Here is a 23,818-nt window from a genome sequence, read left to right on the forward strand (position 1 = left end):
TACCCTGAGCGCTTGATGAAGTGCCAGCAGTACACCCCTATTTAATCCGAGAGTCGGAGTGTGGTAACCTGAGAGCTGGGTAGTTCACAGTAGCACTCCGGAGGGATGGGTAATAGCAGCTCCATAGAACAGGGTATAAGGGTCCCTAACACCGTGCCCAAAGATAGCCCCTTAGGAAAGATGCTTCAGAGTTGGAAGAATGATCCCAAAACCAGGAACAAGGATAGGAACAAGATGCTTAAATACTGTGTACAGATACGGCCTAGAGACACAATACGGGGAAAAATCAATATTTTGGCCAAAAGATGGACCTGATGAAGGTTGGGTTTGTCAGATCTTGAATTTATACCTAAAGAAGAAAAGTGCTTTTCAGAGAAAGAATCAGAACATGCTGCCTGTTGGATACAAGAAATCAGCCTGTTACTAGTAAAAGCAACAAAAATAAGTTCCAGACCAGGAAGGAGAGGAATTAGAAAAGGGAACTAATCAATGGTACTCTCTAGAGAGTCTACCCCCCCATATAACCCCAGTGTTGCACAAAGGGAGACAGGCACTGCCCCAGTAAGAGAAAATGGTAAAGCACATAGGGTCATTTAACAGGAAGGGGGGCATGCTGGGCTCAGGAGAGAATTAAAGCAATGTAAAAGGGATATCAAAAATTTTCCTTTCCCAGTCACCAGCTGTACCAGCACCTCGGTGTACCCCTTATGGGAGGTCCCACTGGGACAAGGATAAATGTGCCATGTAAACTCCCCACTCACTAGTGGAGAAATCAGAAATGTTAAGAAGGAAATGAAATCTTTAATTGAGGGTCTTACAAAAGCAGCAGAACAATTAGATCAATTTCTGGGGCTTTCCAAACTTGGGTCCCACCAGGAGCCTCTGGTAAATATGAAAGCAGGACCTGAGGGGGAAGAAGTTGTGCCTTTAGTTGATACTGGGGCAGCTCGTTCATTGCTGGCCCATGAGGTGTTAAGACTCAAATTAATAAATGAGAGCATAAAGATAGCAGGGGTAGAGAGAACCAGGATGACAATACCACTTTTTGAGAATGCTGTATTAAAACTAGGGAATAAAGATGAAATTGGGAATCGAGAAAAACATGAAATAAGGCCATAAAGATATGGGTGGAACAGCCCAAGGAACTGAAGGGATGGAGACTGCTGCTGTAAACAGCAAAGGGGGAGGTGGAGGGGAAGGGGGCAATGGAAGTGAGAATAGCCTTCGTGTGCAGAGATGTAGGAAAGCTGAAATCCCAGTGTTAGCGCTGGACACCTCTGGAGAGAAGGAGCTGAAACTGAAATCGGATGTTAGTAGTTTACGTAATGATGAGAGTTTGGAAAGTGAGGAACTTTGGGACAAACACAGGCTGAAGGAAGCAAGGACTGGCAAGGTATAACGGGGATGTCAGGGCTGAAGAGAGGAGGGGAATGATATGAAAACAAACAAACAACAACAACAAAAACTGACAAGCAGATAGAAAGGGAATTGGGAATAATAACAGCTGTTACTGTTTTGTGCTAGAATAGAGTTGTAGGACCCAGAGATCCCCTCAGGAAGATGGGGGGGGTAGGGGCTTGAAGAGCCCAGGGAGGGCTCTGCCCCACTGGAAGGAAAGCAGTGTGCAAACTGCAACGGGAAACTGCATTTAGGGAAGCAGGATGAAGTGGTTTATTTTCTGGTGGATATGGTATTCTTCTTTGCACTCGTAGATGGTTTTGTAACAGTAGTAGATACTGCCCAACAAGAAAAGGTATTATTATTATTATTATTATTATTAGATTTATTAAATATAAGCTAGGCAAACAAGTAGGAATACAGGAGTTCTTGTACCTGGCAGGTTACTCTGGCAAGAAATTTAATAAAACTGGAGCTAAGAGTCCAACAATATTGACCGATTAAGAATTGTAAGTCTGGCTTTAACACAAACTGGGATAAACAATGCTGTACCCCCAGGAGTCACAGCAATCTCAAATATGATATACTTAGGGGCGTGGGCATCAGAGCCAAATGTGAAGCCCTAAATAGAAATTAAAAGCAAGAGCTCGCCCAGACAGGGTAAAGCGGTGCCCTTTGAGGATATGTAACTGCAGCAGGATAAAAGAAATAATAGGTAACTTTTTGGAGTTTGGATTCCAATTTTGCAAAATGTTTTGATAGCAAGTGCTATAGTTTGGAACAAGACTTGAGGGCAAGTAATAGAACTGTTGAATGCATACACTCAGTGGTGGCAAGTCTGTGCACTTTATTAACCCGGTTCAGGAATGAATAGGTGGAGTTTACCTTCTGGATTTGGTGGATGTCTCTTCTGGCCGGTTATTTGCTTTTGAATAAAAAAGCCCTAATAGAGGGATGTCCTAATGTCCAGTTAACCTGGACGGTGTTACCCAGGGTTGTGAGAACAGCTTAATGATTTTTGAGAACCGGTCAACTAGTGAGCTTGAGGCCTGGGATCCTTCATCCCAGGGTGGAACTTTACTGCAGCAAGTGGATGCCGTGACAAGAAAAGAACTGTGTAACGAACTGTGAGTTTGCTGAGTTTCTTGGTCTACAGAAAGCACAAATAACTCTAACGACAAGTGACATATTTGGGATATGGGATTACAGCTGGACTTTGAGCCTTAAGGACTGCCCGGAAAGAACCCATCTGCCAAACCCCCGAGCTGCAAATTGCCAAGGAACTCCATACGTTCCCAAGAATGACAGGATGGTGCCGAATGTGGATACACGGCTACGGACTGATCATAAAGCTCCAAAAAGTTTGAAGGGAATAAGGGATGGCCAGGGTGCGTGAGTGCGGTGGCTGCATTGGTGCTCTATATTCAAGAGGCCTGTAAATCTACACGGGCCAAAGTATACCAGTTTTAATATCTCATACAGTGTTTACTGTATTGGAGGCAAAAGGGGTACATTGACTCTCACTCCAAAGATCCCCGAAATACCAGGCCCATCCTTATAGAGCAGGATGATGTAGAAATAATTGCCGGGGACTGGATCCTAATCCAGATGAAGAAGGAGACAAAGCTGCAACCTGACTGGGAAGGACGGTTCCAAGTACTTCTAATGACTGACACAGCTGTGAGGACAGCTGAGAAAGGATGGACTCGCTACACACTGGTAAAGGCATCCACTAGCCCTGAGGCCTGGGAACTGCTGCCACAGGAAAACTTTTAAAAGATAAGAGTTAAAAGGAAAGAATGGAAAATTTTTTTTATATGTTTTTTTTTTTGTTGTTAAATTAATATTTTAACCTTTAACTTCTCCTTGAATAGATGAATAAATTGTATATGTAAGTGGGAAAGCACTGTAACCTATATACAACTAATGCTCACACAGTTTTCCATGTTGTAACGAGAAGTTTTTACTGCTGTAACGGAGTGTATCCCATTCGTTATCTTGAGAATTATCTGGAAAATGTAAAATTTGAGAATAAAGCAGGGAGGGACCAACTGGGGGTTTTGATATAAGGGACTCTCTCGTAGCATCTGGAATATGTACGGTGGACAACTGTCTATTGAGGCAGGATCTATACAGCTGGAATATCTGATACTTCTTGAGCACATAAGTCCAGACCGATTGCAAACCGTTGCAATGTAACGCAGTAAAAATAACAACTAACAAGACTGATAGCATTGTTATTACCAGTTTTGGTCTTGGGGTAGATATGCGTGGAAAGGTCCAACAGCTAGATGCCAGATAGCCGTGTGGGATACGCTCTGTGAAAATAGCCATATTGTCCAGGATAGGGAAGAGCTTAAAAAGGGGTTATAAAATCTTCCAAAAAACCCTGCAATTGTGACAGTTAAAGACTGGGCCAATGCACTCTTTTTCAATGGTTGTCATTACTTTTAAATAGCGTCCCATTTTGGGTGAGGTGGTCGTTGGGTTCCAATTTTTTCTGTATGCTTTTTGAGGCTAAAACGCTGGAGCATAAATGATGTGCTATTTATTCTCTGGCCTGTGATATAAGCACACACCTGTTTGTGGATTTCATTAGTTGTATGTTACTTGCAGCATCATCTGAGAGCAGTTATACCAAAATAAACAGAATCCTCTTCACCGATACAACAACAGATGACAGTGAACTCGCTACATAACGAGCTGTATTGGTAGGTCAGAGTTGCCCATTTTCTTTAAAAGGGCTTCCGCTGGAGATGACTGCTCAAATGAAGAATGGCCTTGGCCTTCACCTCCTAGCATTGCTGTCATTTTTTGTTTCTCAACAAGCACCTTTTTCCTTTGTAGGTCTGCTGTGTACTATGTTGTGAAATGTGCCGCAAAAAGAAATAATGTTGTACAAATTTGGAAGCAGAGTTTGTATAGAAGATAATCTAGTGTGTTGTGGTTTGTACAGAGATGGATCAAAGTAACTGATAATATGCGGTTGTTTGAGTTCCTGAAGAAACAGGACTGGAGGTGTTCCGGCATATGGTGTGGGCAGAGACACTGCGTGTAGAAAACACAGTACTTAGGTACAGAAAAGTGTAAGTGTTTACCTAAGTGACTTTTTGTCATCGCTGAAGGTGGAAGGATTGAAAGAATGACACTGAGTGAAAATCCATGTTAACACCTCTGGGACAAAGACCCTAAACAACACCACAAAACCAAGGAAGATGGAAACTGCTGAGATAACCAATTTCAACATCAATTTTGAATTACTTAGTTTGAAATGCTAGCACTGAACTTTTTTTTTCTTATGCTTGAGTACGTGTACTCTTTTTTTTTCTTAATGAGTGTATGATGCACTGAGACACAAACAGTTTCTGCCTATTCTTTTTTTTTTTTTTTTTTTTTTTTTTTTTTTTTTTGCTTGCCTTAGTCATTTCTGTAGTAGTTACCCCATGCTAAGAAGATAGGTTCAACTTTTAGACATAAAATGTCTTTGTATACATATTTTTCAGGAGTATAGAGGTGGGTGAGGGGCAGTAGCGTTGAGCTTTATGTTTTGTGAAGGGGTTTATATGAAAAGCTTGAGGAAATTCTGATGCTTGAAGTCTGTGAAGGAACCTTTCTTACTGAAGATGGCGTGTTGCTGCTCGGAAACTTTGTGAACAGAAATCGAAGCTGATAAAGATACGGCCCAAGGACTGAAGTTGGATACATTCTTAAGAATGCAAAGAGGTGTTATAAATAACGAAACACATAAGAATAGTGCTCTGATATACGTATACACCCACATAAATACATATATATACAATCTATGTTTTTTATATACATTTCAGAGAAAAAAATTCGCTTTGTTCAATTTCACTTTTTCCTCCTATCATGCCATCACACGTACATGGTGTAAATGTGAAGATTGTGTTTTGGTTTTTTGTTATATCTATTTGAAAGTCAAAATAATGATTTAGTTGTTCAAATGCATTAAAGAAATCATACCAGAAGAGGTTTTATCCTTCAGTGGAGTTAATGATACAGCACAGAAGTAGTTCAATTCTAGATAATAAGTAGCGTCTTTTTTTTTTTTTTTTTAAGAGAATATTTTGGATAATAAGGTATATGTAATACCTTTACTTTCAGCTTGCTGTTTAAGTCGTCTTCTTCATAGAGCTGATTATACAAGGAGGGAGAGGTTATGCCGTTTAACCCATTTGAAGTTTTCATAGTTAAGATAGTGTTAAATTACTGTGCTTTTCTGAATTTTATCCAAGACTAATTTGAAATTAAGCCTTTTTATACAGTGATATTTCTCGTTTGTTTGTTCTAATTTTGTTTTTATTTTCTGTAGGTTTGCTGTTATTAAAAAACAACCACAAGAACAACAAAATAACAGTTTGAACTAAAGAACCTCGAAGAATTATCTCTGAGAAACTGGTGCTTTCTGTTGGCTGGCTGACAACAAATGAAGAGAGTTCTGTTGCTATTGACAATGCAATTATCCTGACTACTTCCACGTGGTTGTCGGGGAATATTTGGAATGAAGCTGCCATCATGTCAGCCACAGGCGGTGGCACTGATATCAGGCAATTCCTGGTCAACATTAACTTAGGGCAGTATCTTCGGAACTTTAAAGAACGTGGCTATAACGCTGTGAATGAATGAACTGAATGAATATTGAATGAGTGGGGAAAAAAATAGTCATGAATATTGAATGAGTATTGCATGAATATTGAATGAGTGGGTGGGAAAAGTCATGAATATTGAATGAGTACTGGACGAATGTTTAATGAGTGGGTGGGAAACGTCATGAATATCGAATGAGCATTGAATGAATATTTAATGAGTGGGTCGGAAACATCATGAATATCGAATGAGTATTGAATGAATATTCAATGAGTGGGTGGGAAACTCCATGAATATTGAATGAGAACAGGATGAATGTTTAATGAGTGGGCGGGAAAAGTCATGAATATTGAATGAATATTGAATGAATATTCAATGAGTGGGCGGGAAAAGTCATGAATATTGAATGATACTGAAGGAATGTTTAATGAGTGGGCGGGAAATGTCATGAATATTGAATGAGTACTGAATGAATGTTTAATGAGGGGGCGGGAAAAGTCATGAATATTGAATGAGAACAGGATGAATATTTAATGAGTGGGTGGGAAACGCCATGAATATTGAATGAGAACGGGATGAATATTTAATGAGTGTGTGGGGAAAGTCATGAATATTGAATGATTACTGAATGAATATTCAATGAGTGGGCGGGAAATGTCATGAATATTGAATGAGTGAGAAAAACTGCTGCGTTCAGTGAGTTACATATGTTATGTATGGGGGGCAGAAAGCGACAATCCAGCTACAGCGTGGACGCTGACTGTCCTCGAGCCATCTATTTTGTGTAGTTTGATAGTATAACTAACAGTTCACCTTGGGAGGATTAGCTAAGAAAAGTCTATAGTAATGCATTTAATGGAATTACACTTTGTTTTTTGGCATACATACCATAGTCTTTAGTTTATTCCATCTGCAGCCTGCTTTCTTCTTTACTTCTTCTTGGAGTAGTCGAGTCCAGAAGAGCACAATTCTAGAGCGTGCTTCAAGGCATAATCAATTAATGGGTTAGTGTGTTTTCACTTATTTTTCCACAATGCATCTATCGGTGCTGTCATTTTTATCTAATTTTAATATCCAGGGATATGAACGGCAACACCTAGAGGGTGAATGTTGTGGAAAACGTGTGCAGACTAAGTACATACATCCCACTGTTCCAGTCTCATATTCAATGTAGGCATGCTCTACATATTACCTCTCTACCAGACTGTGCATCTGAAATGTCAGCAACATACCTGAAGCAAAGACAATCTGCAGTGTTTTGGCCTGAGGGAAGTGTTAATGAGATCAAATTTTCTGCTAGGCTTTTCTGGAATGATAAGCCAGTAATATCATGGAAAAGTTTTTGTGTCGTTTATTTAGTTATTTATGTATGGATGATTAGAAGCTTGAAATGTTCTCTGTTACTTAGTTTCCAGGTTCTGAAGAATGTTAGAAACACCTGCACGTGAAACAATGTTATTGCCGCTATTTAGCTTTCCCTAGGCAAAATCCATGGGCTAATGTGCTTTTAAAGCTCCGAGTGCTTTCTTTTTCAAGGGAAATGCCACAAGATTCTCTCCGCTTGTGGCATACCGCGATGTACACAAAATTCTTTATTCAAAACTGCTCTTCACCTAAAAATAATTGACTGAGAGTTTTTCTAAATGAGTCACAATCAGAAGAAGTAGATGGCTATCGATAAAGAAAAGCTCAGTTAATGTCAAATGTGGGTAAAACTCTGTGAAGTAAATTAGTTTTGCATATGCAAAATACCAGGAAATAGAATTACCGCGAACTTTGTGCATAACATTTCAGTGCAACCACTGATCTAAGTGAAAGCGTTAACTTTCAAACAGGCCTTGACAGCCATTAAATTGAATTACTTTTGGGGTAGGTTTTGTGTAAGTTAGGCTGTATGATTTCAGGAGCAGGTGTCATTCTTTGGCTTCAGATTTGCCTCTTTTGAGCTGGGTTCAACAGAACCTAAAAATAAAAGCAAAGACAAAAACAAAACAAAAAAAAAAACATAAAAACAAAAACAAAAACCAGTCGTGGGGGAATTGAACCTTTGTTAGTGAAAATGCAAGTTGTAAAACTTTTAGACTACTTTTCTCCTTCCCCTTTTCACCTTCTGGCTTGGAAATTTTGTAACATCTGTAAGTAATGAAGATGCAGCTGTTTAGCACATACAGCAGAGTCAGCAATAGTTTTATAACGTAACTTTTGTAGGTTGCCAGTCACAGTATCCATTATGCAAAGAGATTTGATCCCTTTAAATGATTTTTTTTAATTACACCAGATTATAAAGTTTATTATCTGCTGTTGTCAAGGTAACGTAGCACTTCCATCAGAAGGATGCTCTGCTCACTTAATTATATGAAAACTGAATGTTAGGTTTTAATAATAAAGCAATAGAAAAAATGTTAAGCATTGAATCTGAAGTTAGCCATTGCTATTAGATCCCCTTTTTTTGTATCACAACATTTGATCATAAATTGTCCTCCCTACTTTAAATATTTCTACAGATTCCTGAAGGCATCTTGAAGAACCGCGTATCCCAAATATCTCCACCTTGAAGCCAGTCTCTCTGATAACTACAAGATAACTTTAGACTTCAGGTTATAAAGTGCAACGGGGAATGAGAAACAGTGGATCTGGCAGGTGACTACGCCTAAGCCGGGTAACAGACTAACGCCAGGAAACGAAGCGCTGGAAATCACTGCTGACGGCAACCAGAGTTTCTCACCGTGTCGTCGAACGTGTGAGAGATAGCACAGGTCGTCAAAGAGACAAGGGGCTATCGCATCCAGGCTGGACATCCGCGGTCTGCTCACCACTGTCCAGTAGCGCACCGCTGTGCCGCACAGCGCTCGTACGCCACTCCGGTGACTTTCCAGCGAAGAGCAAACTATATATTTCATGTGTTAATTATGTTGCCTACAGAATTTACAGATATTTATATCATGAAATAATATGGTATATAAATATATATATATGTATATAAAGAGACAGGTTTTAATTCTAACTGCAATGTATTTTGTTTTTGTATCGTACTAATAACTTCAACTACTGAGGTGTAATGAGCATGATGCCTCATCCACGTTGCCCCATCTCGCCTTCCTTGCAGTTGGATCCTTTACACTGAATTCTCATCCTTTTTCTGTGTTTTTTTGTTTGTTTTTGTTGGTTTGTCGTGATTCTGTTATTTTTTTAATGTACTTTGTGTGTGTGCGTTAATTTTGTATTGACTGAAGTAAAGGTTGTTTTTGTGTAAACATTTAAACTTTAAAAAGGAATAAAACAAAAGCTAATTTTGTTTCTCAAGTTCTCTCTGCTAAAATACGCACTAGCAAGAAATTTGTATTGTTAAATAAATCAATTAGTTGTTAAATGTGAACGCGTGTCTGTTGTCACCGGGAGGGGAGAAAGCCCTGCCGAAAACGTGTCTGAAATCGCAGTTGCAGAGAGCATCTGGAGTTTGCCAACCGTTTCCCGGCTGTGTCAGGATGCAGTTTGGGTACTACCGAATCAGCACTAGTCCTGTTTTACGGTTTTGTTTTTGGTTTCATCTTTTCATCACCTGACACGTACCTTATGAGGCTGCGCGTTTGGGACAAGGTGAATTTAGATGACATTGTGAAAACGGGGCCAAACTCATCCGTTACGGCTGACGCGGGCCGAGAGCGGCCAGGAAAGCCGTCAGCAGCCGGGGGAGGGGGGCGAGTCGGGGCGGGGGGGAGAACCGGGGTTGGGGTCGGGCCGGGGGGGGGGGCGAGCCGGGGGGGGTCGGGCCGAGCTGGGCCGGAGGGAGAGCGTCGGGCGGCGGCGCTGAGCCGCGGGGGGCCGGGAGCCCCTCTAGGAATCAGCGCAGCCCCGGCTAGGGCGGAGGGAGCGGCCGCAGCCGCCGGGCCGCTTCCGCGCCGCGCTCGGCCGGCCGTGCCCTACCCCACGAGCGGGGCCCGTGTGTTCCGGTGTTCCTTTTGCACCCCGTTGCTAGAAGTGAGAAACAGCGACAGCTCGTCGGAAATAACTTGCGACGGGTTATGGGAACCGGCCCCGCGCTGTGCCGTCTCACCCGAGTTCACGAAACGCGGGTCGCTCAAGCCGAGCGGGGGCGCGGAACCCGTACGAAGCGCCCGCTTCGTCCACCTCCGCCGAGCACCCCCGTTCGTTCAGGCCGTTCGTTTAGAGCTGTGACGGAGCGCTCTGACGGCGCCGCTTCGTAAAAAGAGGCAGTTAAAAGAAATGAAGCGAGAGACCTTCAGCTCGCTCTCGAAGTGCCGACTGTGCAGATGGATGGATTTCGTCCAATTGGAGTGAAAGATCATGTTTAGTTTCTATTTTCTTCACTGGAATAAATATCAGGGTCCTGGCATTAGAAAGCTCTTCGTCTTGTTCTTATAAAATCTATTAACTCACAAGTCTCACTCTGAAACGTAGCCGAGCAGACGGCCGGTTTGATCTAAGGAACAGGTAGCTGGGCAGTAACTTTGCTTTTCCTCGGCGGGATCTCTCACCTCACTCTGCACGTTCAGATCTCCCTTCTTTTCCCGTCTGATGCTGCCGATGGCCGTGTAAAATATACGTGTAACAGCGTGCAATAAAAACATTCACACTTCTACCATCGTAAGACATGAAAATGAGCGGAGTGCAACTTTCAGGAGTTTCAATTAAGCATTAAACTGCCACAAAAAGTGCATTTGATTACAGCAGTCTTTACAGAGTACCCGTGTCCTTTACTGGAGATAAGTGAAGTCTCACCCAAATCATTCCAGCTGATGTTCGCGACACACGAGCGCAATGCCAAGCGACACCGCACGGAACCGCTCGCAAAGCCACGCTTCACATTTTACCGGCCAGCAATTTTCTGTAGCTCATCGCAAACCCACCGGGGAATCCGTCACATCCCCGCTGCCATGTTTTCAATGCTGCCTTTAATTACATGTTCTGGGTCAGGGCCAAAGTATTCACAGGTTCAACACATCTTTTTTTTTTTTCTTTTTTTTCTTTTTTTTTCTTTTTTTTTTCTTTTTTTTTTTTTCTTTTTTCTTTTTATGAATGGGGGAAGGAAAGGGGAGTAGAGACAGCACGGAGCAGAGGCCGCTGGAAAGCGTTAAGGACGGGGATGTTCTTTGGAAGGGCGTGATGAGACGCAAAGCGAGTCGTTTGAACGAGGCACGACGATTTCACTTATTAATGAGCCTCACAACGAGGTGTGCAGAAGTGGACAACAAACTTGACAATGCGGTTCAGATCTTTAGTTCAGATCGGAAGTCCGCGTGTCGAGCTGTCAAACCCCCGCCCGGCTCTAACGAGGTAACGACTCCCAGGTGCCGCGGGGGCGGCGCAGCCGCGACTGGTTCGCAGCCGGGGGCGGGTCCTCCCGCTACGCCTCTTAAGCTCCTCCGGAGGCCGTAGGGAGCTATCAGAGGGCTCCGGGATTCCGTAGAAGATGGTAGTCGGCGTGGGCTCCGCTTCTTCGTCAGGTTTGGGGGCTGCGAAGCATGGCGAGGGGCTGATTTTTGCGGGAATTTGCGATTGGGTTTTTTTGTAACGTTCTCTCTGTGTTCTGCTGTTTTGTTTCAGGTTGCGGTGGGACGTCTCCCGGTGAAGGTAAGCTCGAAACGGTGAGTCGTCCGGGTATTAACGGGAGCCCGGAGGCGGCGAGAGCCGAGGGGCCGTTCGGGGCCGTCGCCACGCAAGGACTGCTGAAACAAGTTGTCTCCTTGCAGGCCGAAGGGGTTCCGGCAGCTGTTCTCGACCGTCACGCCTTCCTCTCTTTGTTTTCATCAGGGTGCGTTCTCAAGAACAAGAAAAGGAGCAACTACGGCAGTAGACGGGCGTCAGTTCAAAGAGGAAAAAGAAGGTGACAGCCAGTTCAGGATCCCCTTTGTGGGGGGAAGGTGACGGCTAACCGAAGCTTGCAAGATCGCTAACAGCAAAACAGGCTAGAGAACGTGCGGGTGTGTCGTTATCAGGACTGTCACCTGTGAAATAGGGGATGAGAGAAGGCGGAGGTGAAGAAGCCCTTCTAAGGTTCAGCAGCGGCTGCCGAGACGGTTCCTCGGGTTCGTCGGAAGCGAGAGTCCCGGAGGAAGGACGATTTCCTCCGAGGTGCGGAGGAGCCGGTTAAAGATCCCGTAGGTGAAAGGCTGGTGAATCCTAGAGGCGCCGAGGTGGGAAGAGATGTCCAAGACCGTCGTTTCCAGCGGCAGCTTAAGCATAGGCGTCTACAAGGCTCAGCTGAATCTTCTCTGGAAGCAGCACATCCAAAGGGCTCCTCAAGACATCCCAGGACGCGGAGGCGACTTTCTCCCGGGGAGCCTATTTCAGCGTTTAACTCCCCTTTGGGTCAAGAAGCGTTTCCTAATTTCCAGGCTAAAGGTATCGAGTGGCAACCGTGGGCTTTTTTTGTCCTTCTGTCAGCAGGGAGAAGAGAGTATTGCGGTCGTCAGGATAAGCATCTTGGAGATGTGGTAAGAGAGCCCTAAGGTATCCCCTGAGCATTCTTTCCCTAGAGCTTACTGGGCTACGCCTATGTCCGCCGAGGAAGCGGGCAGAAGCGAGCCCTCGAGAGGTCGGTACGTCGTTTTTTGTGCCGTTTGTTACAGGCAAGGCGGACGAGGAAGGACGGAGAGCCAAAAGGATCGCAGCCTTCAGCGAGGGAGGGAAGAAGAGCCGGCGTCACGTCCCCGGGTGTCACGGTGTGGTGAGTAACGGGCTGTTTGGGGAGTTTGAGTCCTCTTTGCTGGGGTTGTTTAAGGCTTGTCTTTATTCTTTTTTGGCAGGGTGAGCAGCGCAGCAGAGCATTTGGATGGAGGGCGGGTGAGCCCCGCGACCCGGCTGTCGCAGCGGTTCCTCAGAAGCAGTTCGAGGAGCAGAGGTGTCATTGGATCGGAGCAGCTGCACGGAGCGAGGTGAGTGTGTCCTTTTTTGTTTAGTGCGTTGCTTTTTGGTGTTGGGGACTTTTTGTCGGGTGATGTTGTGTTTAGAGCACTGTCGGTTAGTTAGTGGGTGCTTTCTTTGTGGTTTTTTGTCTTGGTTTTTTTGTGTTTTTGGTGTTTTCACTTGGTGATTTTTGTGGTTTTTTGTCTTGTTTTTTTGTGTTTTTTTGGTGTTTTCACTTGGTGATTTTTGTGGTTTTTTTGTCTTGTTTTTTTGTGTTTTTTTGGTGTTTTCACTTGGTGATTTTTGTGGTTTTTTTGTCTTGTTTTTTTGTGTTTTTTTGGTGTTTTCACTTGGTGATTTTTGTGGTTTTTTTGGTGTTTTCACTTGGTGATTTTTGTGGTTTTTTTGTCTTGGTTTGACTTTGTCGAGGGGGGAGAACACAGCTCACACTGGGTGACTGCTCTGGTCACTTAGTGTGGGCTGTGTTCTCCCCCCTTGGAATAATGCTGGAGACCCGGTTTTGCACTATCTTTAAAAAGATATAATTTTTTTTTTGGGCGGGATGGTGGGTGAAACATAGTGGCAGATAGTTTTTCTTTGTGGGCCCCCTGCCCCCTTGGGGGCCGACTCCGCCCCCTCGGGGTCCCTCCCTCCCCTGTGCCCCTCCCCTGTGCCCCCTTGGGTCCCCTCCCCTGTGCCCCCTTGGTCCCTCCCCTGCCCCTTGGAGCCCCTGCCCCCTTGGGGCCACCCCTGCCCCTTGGAGCCCCTCCCCTGCCCCCTTGGGGGCTGCCCCCTGAGTCCCCACTTGGGCCCTGCCCCTCGGGGTCCCTCCCTTGTCCCCTTGGGGCCACCCTCTGAGTGGGGTGTGTGCGGAAGAGCCCCTCCCTGGTGAAGGGGTCTCTTCCTTGGGAGCCGGGGTGGCTCCTTTGTGGTGGTGGTGCTCTTGATCTTGAGGGAAGAAGCTCAAGTGAGGAGGAGCTGCGTTCTGGGTCCTGCTGAAGAAGAAGACTTGGTTTAATTCAAGCCTCAGGTAAGATCTTTTTGAAACAACACTTGCTCTGTGCCTAAGGGGGTCTATGGGGATTTCCTGTTTACAGAAGTTTGGTTAAGGGGCTGAAGGTGGAATACACTGAGATGCGTGCCACAGGCATAAGTCCTGTATGTGCTATGAATGGTTTTACGGTATCAATAATCTAGGTAGACTGAGTGGTTACTGAGGAGGGAAGTGGCTGCTCTGTTCTCTGTAACATTATTGTCATTTCCTCTTAGGGAGAAAAAATAAAACCTAACAGGCAAATAAATGGAAATGCTTGTGAAAGCTGTTGTGAGAGCTCTCTGAGGCCAATTATTTATATCAATTATTTATCAATTAGTATATATACTATACTTCATATAGCATATTATATGCATTATAATTATTTATTTAATAGTTATATATCAATTACATATTAAGTATAGAAAACTATCTCTTTGTGGGCAGAGTTTTACTCAGTTTGTACTAATGTGCCCCCTGTAAAGTGTCACAAGTTGCAAGATGGGGGACTTTTAAAATATCTGAATTTAAATAATGAAAAGCTAGCTTGCCCTTAATAGTGTGTCTCCTGCTTCTTCTTACTTGAGCATAACTGTCAAGGAGAACTTCAGGATAGAATTCTGTTCTCCTCATTTCAATGCGTACCTCTAAAATACTGGTAACTAAGCTTATTTCTGTGGTTTGGGAAGCAGGTGATAAATCCCTTTTGCAGAATTATTGGCTTGTGAAAGCTTTTTAGCAAGACTTTCTGCAGTGGGAGCCGCTGATCTGCGCTGTGTGTGGCATCTGGGATGGCAAGACTATCTGCCCTGTAGCAGAAAGACTGGGCTTAGCAACTTGAGGCTTTGCAGTGAAGCGGATACCTGTCTGTCTCTGACTTAACAGGAAATCAGTGCTTACCTCAAAAGAAGGAAAGAAAAAAGGATGCTCTATTTCCGTGCTTTGGCCCGGCTTCTTTGCTGCTGAAGGTTTTGATCTTGGGGAACGTGAAGAGGAAGAAAAATGATCCCTTAAGCGATCTGCTATTTGGCATTGCATGTTCTGTAAAAGAAAAAGGGAGACTTAAATCAATAACAAACATTTTTACAGGATACCGATGGCAGAGATACTGTGCATCAGACTTGCTTTGTGCAGAGTGAAATGGCCAACTGTGGTGCCAGTGTTTGTATTGGATTGTTGTAGCTGTATTTACAAATGGAAATGTTTCTTGAGCTCACAGGTGCCTGTGTGCTCCTGACTTTGGTGTAGCAGTGACTGCCTTGTTTTCAAATAAATGAAGAAAATAAAAAAACTTTCTGCTGTCCATTTTTAAGATGAGCTCACTAAGAATAATCTCTGCTTTCTCACTAGGTTAACTGAGCTGGTGCTTCACTGCGTGACCCTGTAAGTCCAACATGTAAGTTAGTTCATGTGAACATTTGTCCCAAACAGAGACTCAGCATTAACATTAACTATACAAATGCATCATGCTCTGCACTGTACACTTTAACAAAAGTAATGGAACTGCACTGCATTTCTGCCATACAAGAATATACTACACATGAGCATTTATATCTTTATACAAGTCTCCAATTATTAATTGGTTTCACTTGCAATCAGTTAAGGATCTATTTCTGCTGACACTAAAGTGAAACGTGTGGGTAATTCAGGAGAGAAAATAGGGCAGCAGCATTATACATAACTCAAACTGTAATGACTTGACTGCAACAGAGTCTTGATGAGTTATTGGATAATTTCACTCACTAGTTCCGTATGATGTTTGTAGGCAATTGAGGTGTTGCTCACTGTGATAAACATAATGGGGGGGGAGGAGGAATTATTTTACATAGGGATGCCTAAAATGTATATTACAGAGAGTAAGTTTATGGATAAACAAATCCACTAACTCAATTAAATGTCTTTTTGTTTACAGAATCAGAAAGCTGACCTGGTTGGAAGGGACATGCGATTCCTACCTCTGCATGAGATTGCCCTGACTTCAACTGCTCTATGTTGAGAGCTGCATCCAAATGCTTTGTAAACTGTGTCAACATTGGGCTATGACTGCTGCCTCAGGGAAGCCTGTTCTGATATTTCAACCTTCTTTGGAGTGAGGGTTTTCTTTATCTCCAGCCTGTACTTCCTCTTACCCAACAAACAGAAAAGCTACCAGGAAAAAGAAGCGGACCCCACCTTGCCAAAACTGCCTTTCAGCAAAGTTGAACAGAGGCAGTTTGAACCCTTCCTTGGATGCTTCCTGAAATCCTTATATTTTTTTTTCTTATTTTGTTCTGTTAATATAACAGCCACTAACTGACTTGGAATGTATTAGATAGCTGAAGTTAATGGATGTATTGTTCTAAGAATGTATGAGATAGATGAAGTTAATGGATGTATTGTTCTAATTGTGGAATGGAATAAAATCTGTTCAATTACCCAGAAGTTGAACATTCTTACAATCACTGTCATTTTACAAATCACATTTTCTGCATACTCTTATTATGTATATAATGTATACATAAGAATTATAATAACATTATAGTAATATATCTATTATAATATAAAATTATTAAATATTTATTTAATAATAAATATTATAGAATAAATAACTAAAATATATTTATATATACATAATAAAATAATGTGGTTATACAGTGGTTTAAGCTGCTGCCTGCGGCACTGGAGGGCCCAGGTTCAAATCCCCCCTGTGGCGCAGGGGTAGAAGTGCCACTTCGCTACACAGAGGGCTCGAAACCCGGGAGTTGGACTCGATGATCTCTAAGGTTCCTTCCAACTCGCACGATACTATGATACTATGATGATGATATTATCAATAATGGCTGAACAAAAACTATGGGTTGCAGCTATACAACCTAAATTTGCCAAAAAAAAACACCCCACTGAAACACCCCCTTTCACACTTGTCTGTGGGGTCATAATATATTTCCTGAGTGCCTCCATTGATAAGAGAGCTTTCACTATTCATACTGGACCTTGCACTGTCTTCCCTTACAAACAGAGGTACAAACTCTCCCTGCCCTCTCACTTTAACCAGGAAGCCAGACTCTACAATAGTATCCTTCTGCCAGCAAAGACAACAAAGGACTTCCTTTCTTTTTTATTTTTATGATAAATCAGAAACAAAAGCCCCAATCACTTGAGCTTGGTGAGAACAAATGGCATTAGACAGCAAGCAGCTTTAAAAATCTAACCTTTGTCCTACAATTGTATATGTGGAGTTCTAAGCCTGCAGCAACTGAGAAAAAAATTAACCTTTTCCACTATCTATGCTGACCTGTGGTAATTACATCCACAGTCATCTCCCTTCCACACCAATTTGGGTTACCCAGCAGAGAAGCAAAGTCTTTCCCCCCCCATACCTACACAATTAATGCCAAACTAAGGAGATTTTTATTATTTTTTTTTTTTTTAATTAGAAAAACAAAACATTACAAGGACAATAGGAGGTCTTAAACTTCTTTACCTGATTTAGGCTTTCTCAGCAGTCTGTAGGTTCTTAAGGACTCGATGCGCGCACAAAACAGCAGCAGAAGGAGAAAAAGGAAGGCAAGGGCAATGTTTTAGAATGCATGTTTTAGAATGCATCTTTGTAACTGCACCGGTCTGCTGCACAAAAGATGACACAAGAAGAATGCTCATCTGTCTCCAAAGATGACATAAGCTCACAGAAGAACTCTGCAAAAGAGGGATCTCCTGAAAGAGATCCTCCCTCAGTGGCGGTCAGCCTTTAAATGAGGTTTAAGATAGGTAGAGCCTCCCCTCAGCTGAATCCTTTTCATCTGTGCTCCGGAGCCTGACCCTGTCTCTCCTTCCAGGTGCTCAGTAAGTGCTTGGGGCCCTGACTCTGCAGTTCCCTTACAGTCATGCAAATCTTACAGGTTACAGTATAACTAACTGTTATACTGCAGTATAACAGTGCAGTATAAGCATCAGACAGAACTGCTTCCCTGAGGGAAGCTGAATTGCTTATCGTTCTTGTGCAGTGGAATAATGCAAGAACAGCAATGTACAGTTCAAATTGTACAAAAATGGTGGTAAATAGATAGCCAGACATTAACTATCGAAAAAAAACTCACCAATTCTGAGGCCTTTGGTCTAGAGGGAAAATGCTGAAGCTTGTCACACAAACACCACTAAGGAGAGCTCTCCAAAAGAGATGCTGCCTCAATGGTGGTCAGCCCGTACATGAAAACTAGGAGAGCTGCAGTGGAGCTGAATCGTCTCCACCTGTGTTCCCACAGCTGACCTAACACTTGCCTCATGTGATTAATCAGAGGTTCGGGCTGTGATTAACAGTTTCCTATACACTTCTCAATAAGATTCCCCAGAGATGAGACCCCACAAACTTGTCTAGCGTAGCAAAAGCACACGAGAATGGGTCAAACAAATTCTTATGAAGAAAATCTATTTCATCAGTGGGTACCTCCGAGGAAGACAGTTGTGGAGACCCATTTATGCAGCCAAACCCATTAATGCCACAATGCATTCTGGGCTAGGAGGAGCCTTATCTTAATTAATCCTACCCAAGATTGACACTGTTAAGAAGGCCCACCTGCAGAAACAGACAAAAAGATCACAAGAAAAAAAAAAAAACAAAAACACACACACACACAAAAAAAAACAAAACAAAAACATCTATATACATATTCTCAACTGCTGACTTATAAAAGAACATAAAAGGAACTCCTTAAGGATGCCTTTCTAAGAGCGTGAGAGTTCTTCTGGCCCCAGCAGGGTCCCCCCAAAATCCAAGCTCAGAAAGTGGGTTTTCAAGGGGAAACTGCTCAGCAGACACTCAGCAGACAACTGTATGTCCAGGTGGGGGGGGGGGGAGGTGACAGTGATGCACTGTTTTCCCCAGTGGCCTGTCTTGGAATCTGTGCTCTTCAACATCATATCAAATGATACGAATAGCAGGATTGAGCACCCCCTACACACATTCCCAATGACACCGAGCAGAGCACTGCGGTTCATACAATAGAAGAGAGGGATACCCTCCAAAGGTATTAAGACACACCTCAAAAGTGAGCCCTTGTGAACCTAGTGAGGTTCAACACAGCCAAGCATCACGCTTGGTCAGGGCCTTCCTAGGTACAACCACAGACCAGGAAAAAAGACACACTGAGATCAGCCCTGCAGGGAAGCATTCGAGGGCTCTGGAGGAATAGAACTTTAATGTGAGCCAACAGTGTGTGCTTACTTAGAACCCAGAAGGCCAATGGTAATAAATAATGGTAAGAAATAAAGCGGAGCTGCCACAGTAGGTCTGGAGAAAGGCCATGAAAATGAGCAAAGGGCTGCAGCACCTCTTTTATCAGGAAAAGCTGAGGGAACTGGGTTTATTTATTTCAGAGGAAAAAAGGCCTTATTGCAGACTCCTTGCACTTGCAGTGAGATTATAAACAGGAGAGGGACTAGCCTTTTATGTGGTCTGTGTTTGTAATGCCACAACATGATACAAAGCACAGCAATAAGAGCAGCACCACAAAGTCCTGGGCTGCAGCAGATCAGAGTGAGCCCAAACACGGGAGCAGCCAGAGATGCAGAAACCAAGAAAAGAAGCCGCTTACCTTCACAAAACCTCTACTGGGCCACAAACTCTCACCTCCGCTGCCAGACCTTAAATGAGATCTGGGAGGGGGTTGGATCCTGGCTCCACCCCTTCCAGTCAATCATCTGTATTGCGTGCACCTGAGCTCCCCTGGGTTAGCCCTGCCTTCCCACCAGGTGCTCAATCACAGCTTCCAGATGTGATTTGACATTTCCTCTACAGCCTCATAGTGACAAGATGAAGTGGAATAGCTTTAAACAACAAGAGAAGAGATTTAGGTTAGATGTTAGGAGACACAAATTTTTCAGTAGGGCGGTGAGGAACCGGCACGGGATGCCCGGAGAAGTCCTGTGTGGACAAAAGTAAATCAAATTGCCTTGAAAACAGAAATATTTTAAAACAGAAAACATTTATGTCACATGCGAACATCTGAGAAAATATCTCAACATTGATCAAAACAAAACAAAACAAAACAAAACAAAACCCACTTATCCCATAACCCCAACTTGTAGTGAAAATAAAAATCTGTTCCTTTTTATTTTGAGTGATATTAAAGTCAAGTTTCCTGTGCTCTCACCCAGAGCTATCAAATCTACCTCTATTAGCGTGCGCCTTTGTCTCCAGTGATGCATGGTCATATTTTACAACTTCTAATTAGTGAGGTAAAAGAGAAGTATCCATTCTGTGATGTCTCTTGAGCATTGGGAAGGCCCCAAAATGACAAACCACACGAGCTGTGTCTGTATGATCACGATCCAAAACATTCAGCACAAGCAAAGCCTTGCATCATTTTTCTCGTGCTGTGTCTCCCATATTCCCCCTTTTTTGATTAATGATAAGAATGGATTTCAGTGTTCGATAAATGCGCTCAATGAGAGCTTGTCCAGTGGAAGACTGAGCAATGCCCGTAGTATGTCGAACCCCCCGTTCTTGGAGGAAAGCTCGAGCGGCCGGTCCGTCCTTGTCATTAGCGAAGTTCCGTGCAGGCTGCAGAGGCGCAGCGACAGGCGATGTAGACGCGGCGGAGAGAGGCGGCGTCGGGGCGAACGACGTGGGCGGGGTGGGAGGCGGCAGCGGCACCGGCAGCGTCGGGGCCGGAGCGGCAGCGCAGGGGGCGGCTGACGTCGGGGCCGGAGCGAAGGGCGGGGGCGAGCGGGGGGGGGCGCGACTTCCCTTCTCGACAGCGTGGAGGGGGGTCGGCGCCGCGCATCGAATCCCGGCAGGGCCCGTTTTCGGCACCGAGGGTGGGAGGGAGAGCGATGGGGAACAGTCAGAATCCCCTCCTTGACAGATTTCAGCTCGGACAAACAGCCACACACCAATATGGTTACATAGAGCTGCGTCCATTTATTGCCCGAAAAGCCATACTTTGATAGCAGACAGACGAGGGCGTCCGAAAATCACACGCGCTAATTGGAGGAAAGCTACCGCAGTAACAACCCTAAAACCCCCCTTCAAAGCCGCGAGCCGTTCATCTTTTTCCTAGAGGTGTCCTTGGTTCTCGTGCCGTTTATCCTGCTCCGCAGCTGCTGCTCCGTGAAGTCCTTATCTCGATCCATGGCTGCTGCTCTGTAAAATCCTTCTTGTACCGCAACACAGTTCTTTCTGTCTTTTCTTACCTGCCTTTTCACCACTAGGTCCGCTTACAAACTAACCTAGGTCCTGGGATAAGTGTGGTGCAGAGCAGCCTGAAAACGACGTTAATCATTGTAGCCGTCCCCTGATATTTCACAGAGCGCTCTCCTGCCGCTCCCCTTCCTCCCAAAATCTTGCCACGGAAACCCATCACAGATACCTATAGCTACTGAATAGGCTGTGAAATTCTTTTATCGCGTTCAACACATCAAAGGTACGCTGAGAACTTTCGACTAAATCTATCAACAAACCCAGTTCTGTAATACACTATCACTCTGGATACGTTAAAATAACAGCTCTCAAGCCTTCAAAGGAAAATCATGAGGCTGCCTGATGAAAAGTCAAACGCTTCTAGTGAGAGAAACCAAAATTCTGACCGTAACCGAGAACAAACCAGGTTTTCTCATCGCCATAACTGGCACCTGAAATTCCTTCTGTCCAATCTGTTCATGTTAACCGGGAGGCAAATTCGGGTGAGACAACGTATTGCTCTCAGCTTTACTGCAAGAAAAATATATATATTTTCTAGCTGATGGGTAATAGGAAGTTCAGCTCCGTCCTGATATATTCCCATGTGACAAGGCAAGTGAAATCACTGCCTATTAGAAACTGAGCCAAGTGCTGAGCTTCTCTCTAGATTTCAAAACCGATAGGCTTTACAAAAATAACTCAGGGATTTTTCATCTGCTTGCTGTTACTGAGCGTGAAGCCCTCTGTCCCTCTAAGCTTTATCAGCTCGACGTGAGTATTATTTAATGGTAACCCACGTTAACTTAATGCTGACTGGGGTACAAATGTCCATTCGGGTAACTGAGTGATACGGTGTAGTCTTTGTTTTGTCGGTTCGTCACACTATACTTTTATTATGCATCGTGATTTAAATGCAGTGTGGACAAAAGTAAATCAAATTGCCTTAAAAACAGAAATATTTTAAAACAGAAAACATTTATGTCATATGTGAACATCTGAGAAAATATCTCAACACTGATAAAAAAACAAAAACAAAAACCCACTTATCCCATAACCCTAACTTGTAGCGAAAGTAAAAATCTGTTCCTTTTTATTTTGAGTGATATTAAAGACAAGTTTCCTGTGCTCTCACCCAAAGCTATCAAATTTAGCTCTATTAGCGTGCGCCTTTGTCTCCAGTGATGCATGGTCATGTTTTAAAACTTCTGATTAGTGGGGTAAAACAGAAGTATCCGTTCTGTGATACAGGGTCATCCCTGTGCTTGGGATTCCTTTCCAGGTTTTGTCTTTGCAAATTAAGAAAGGCTCATTAATAGGCCAATAACATCAAAATAGAGCAGTACTAATATACTAAAAGAGCTTTCCCCATAGATTCTAGCACTGATTACATCAAATCCTGTTTAAGACACAATTGATCTATTACTAAAATAGAAGAAGTGCACAACAACCTGGAGAATGCATTTTAGATTATAATGCGTTTTAGGCCACGGCTGTTGCTAACCACATGAATTCAAAGCCCTTTTTTTAGTTATAGAAGATGCTCGTGGCACCTCTTGTACCTCTTTGTGCAAATTAAGTTGTTTATCCATAAAGTTAACATTCGAAATAATCAAAGCCCAACCAGAATGTGTGACACCAGGAAATTACATAATTACTAATTTATAGTGTATTGTATTCTGTTATGCACTTCATTTGGCACTTTTTTTCTGTCCTAGGCCTCATCTTTTCCTTTTTCACCCTTTATAACATTTCAAATCTGTTTACTCAGTTCACCTCTCTGTGTCCCACCCTCTTTTTCTCCTGTTGGCTAATTTAATTCCCACCCTCACGAGTGCAGCACCATTATACTTTTCATTAGGAGGAGTCTGTATTAACTTCACACTCGGTTACAGATTCGTGGAAAACCTTCTGAAATTCTTAAAGAAGAAATTCACTCCAACAGATTAAAAGCAGAGGGAAACAAGCTCATTTTCAAAGAAAGGAAGGCATCGGCACACAGACTTTCTGATTTACATCCATAAGAATAAAACTTAAAAAGGCAATTCTTGCAGTTCCTTCAGAGTACTCTATGTACTATACAGAGTACACAGGAATTCAAGGAAGAAAGGTTATTTTCAAGCAAATGAGCAAATCTATTTTTTTTTTCCTCTGAGCTGTGGCTACACAACCTCTATTAGATCACTCAAATGACTGTGACGTTTGTGCATCCTTTCTGAAACAGCATCTTAAAATTGCTGGGACAATCAAAACCCAGCAGCGATAATGCTGACAAACGCACACCTTCATCTCAACCACCCGGCACATAAAACACACACCTATTATCATTCATACAGTCTATTCTCTTCTGCATCTTCAAACACCATTCTTCTCTTCATCTTTTTTCCTCTCTTTAGCAAAGTTCGGTGTTCATAGAGGCAACGCAAAGGTCAGTTGCTTTGGTTTTGTGCTTTTCTTTGCTTGTTTTATGCTTTTTATTTTATTTATTTATTGCTTTTTGGTGACAGTCATCTATTTTACTGCTTACTCAGTACTGCACAGTTTAAAAGAACTGTCAAACAAATGCTCTCTTGTGGCGCAGGAGAAATTTTGCCATTTTTTCTCTTCTGAAAACACAGGTTGTGGATGTTTCTGAAGAACAGCTTCGTTAGTCCCTAGAAAAATATCACATTTCACACAATCCAGCCCTTTGTGAGCTTTGTCACCAGCATTTAACCACATGAGAAAAACAACAACAACAACATAAAAAAACAATGCATAAA

The sequence above is a fragment of the Excalfactoria chinensis genome, chromosome 5 (genome assembly GCF_039878825.1).
Source record: "Excalfactoria chinensis isolate bCotChi1 chromosome 5, bCotChi1.hap2, whole genome shotgun sequence".
Lineage (NCBI taxonomy): Eukaryota > Metazoa > Chordata > Aves > Galliformes > Phasianidae > Excalfactoria > Excalfactoria chinensis.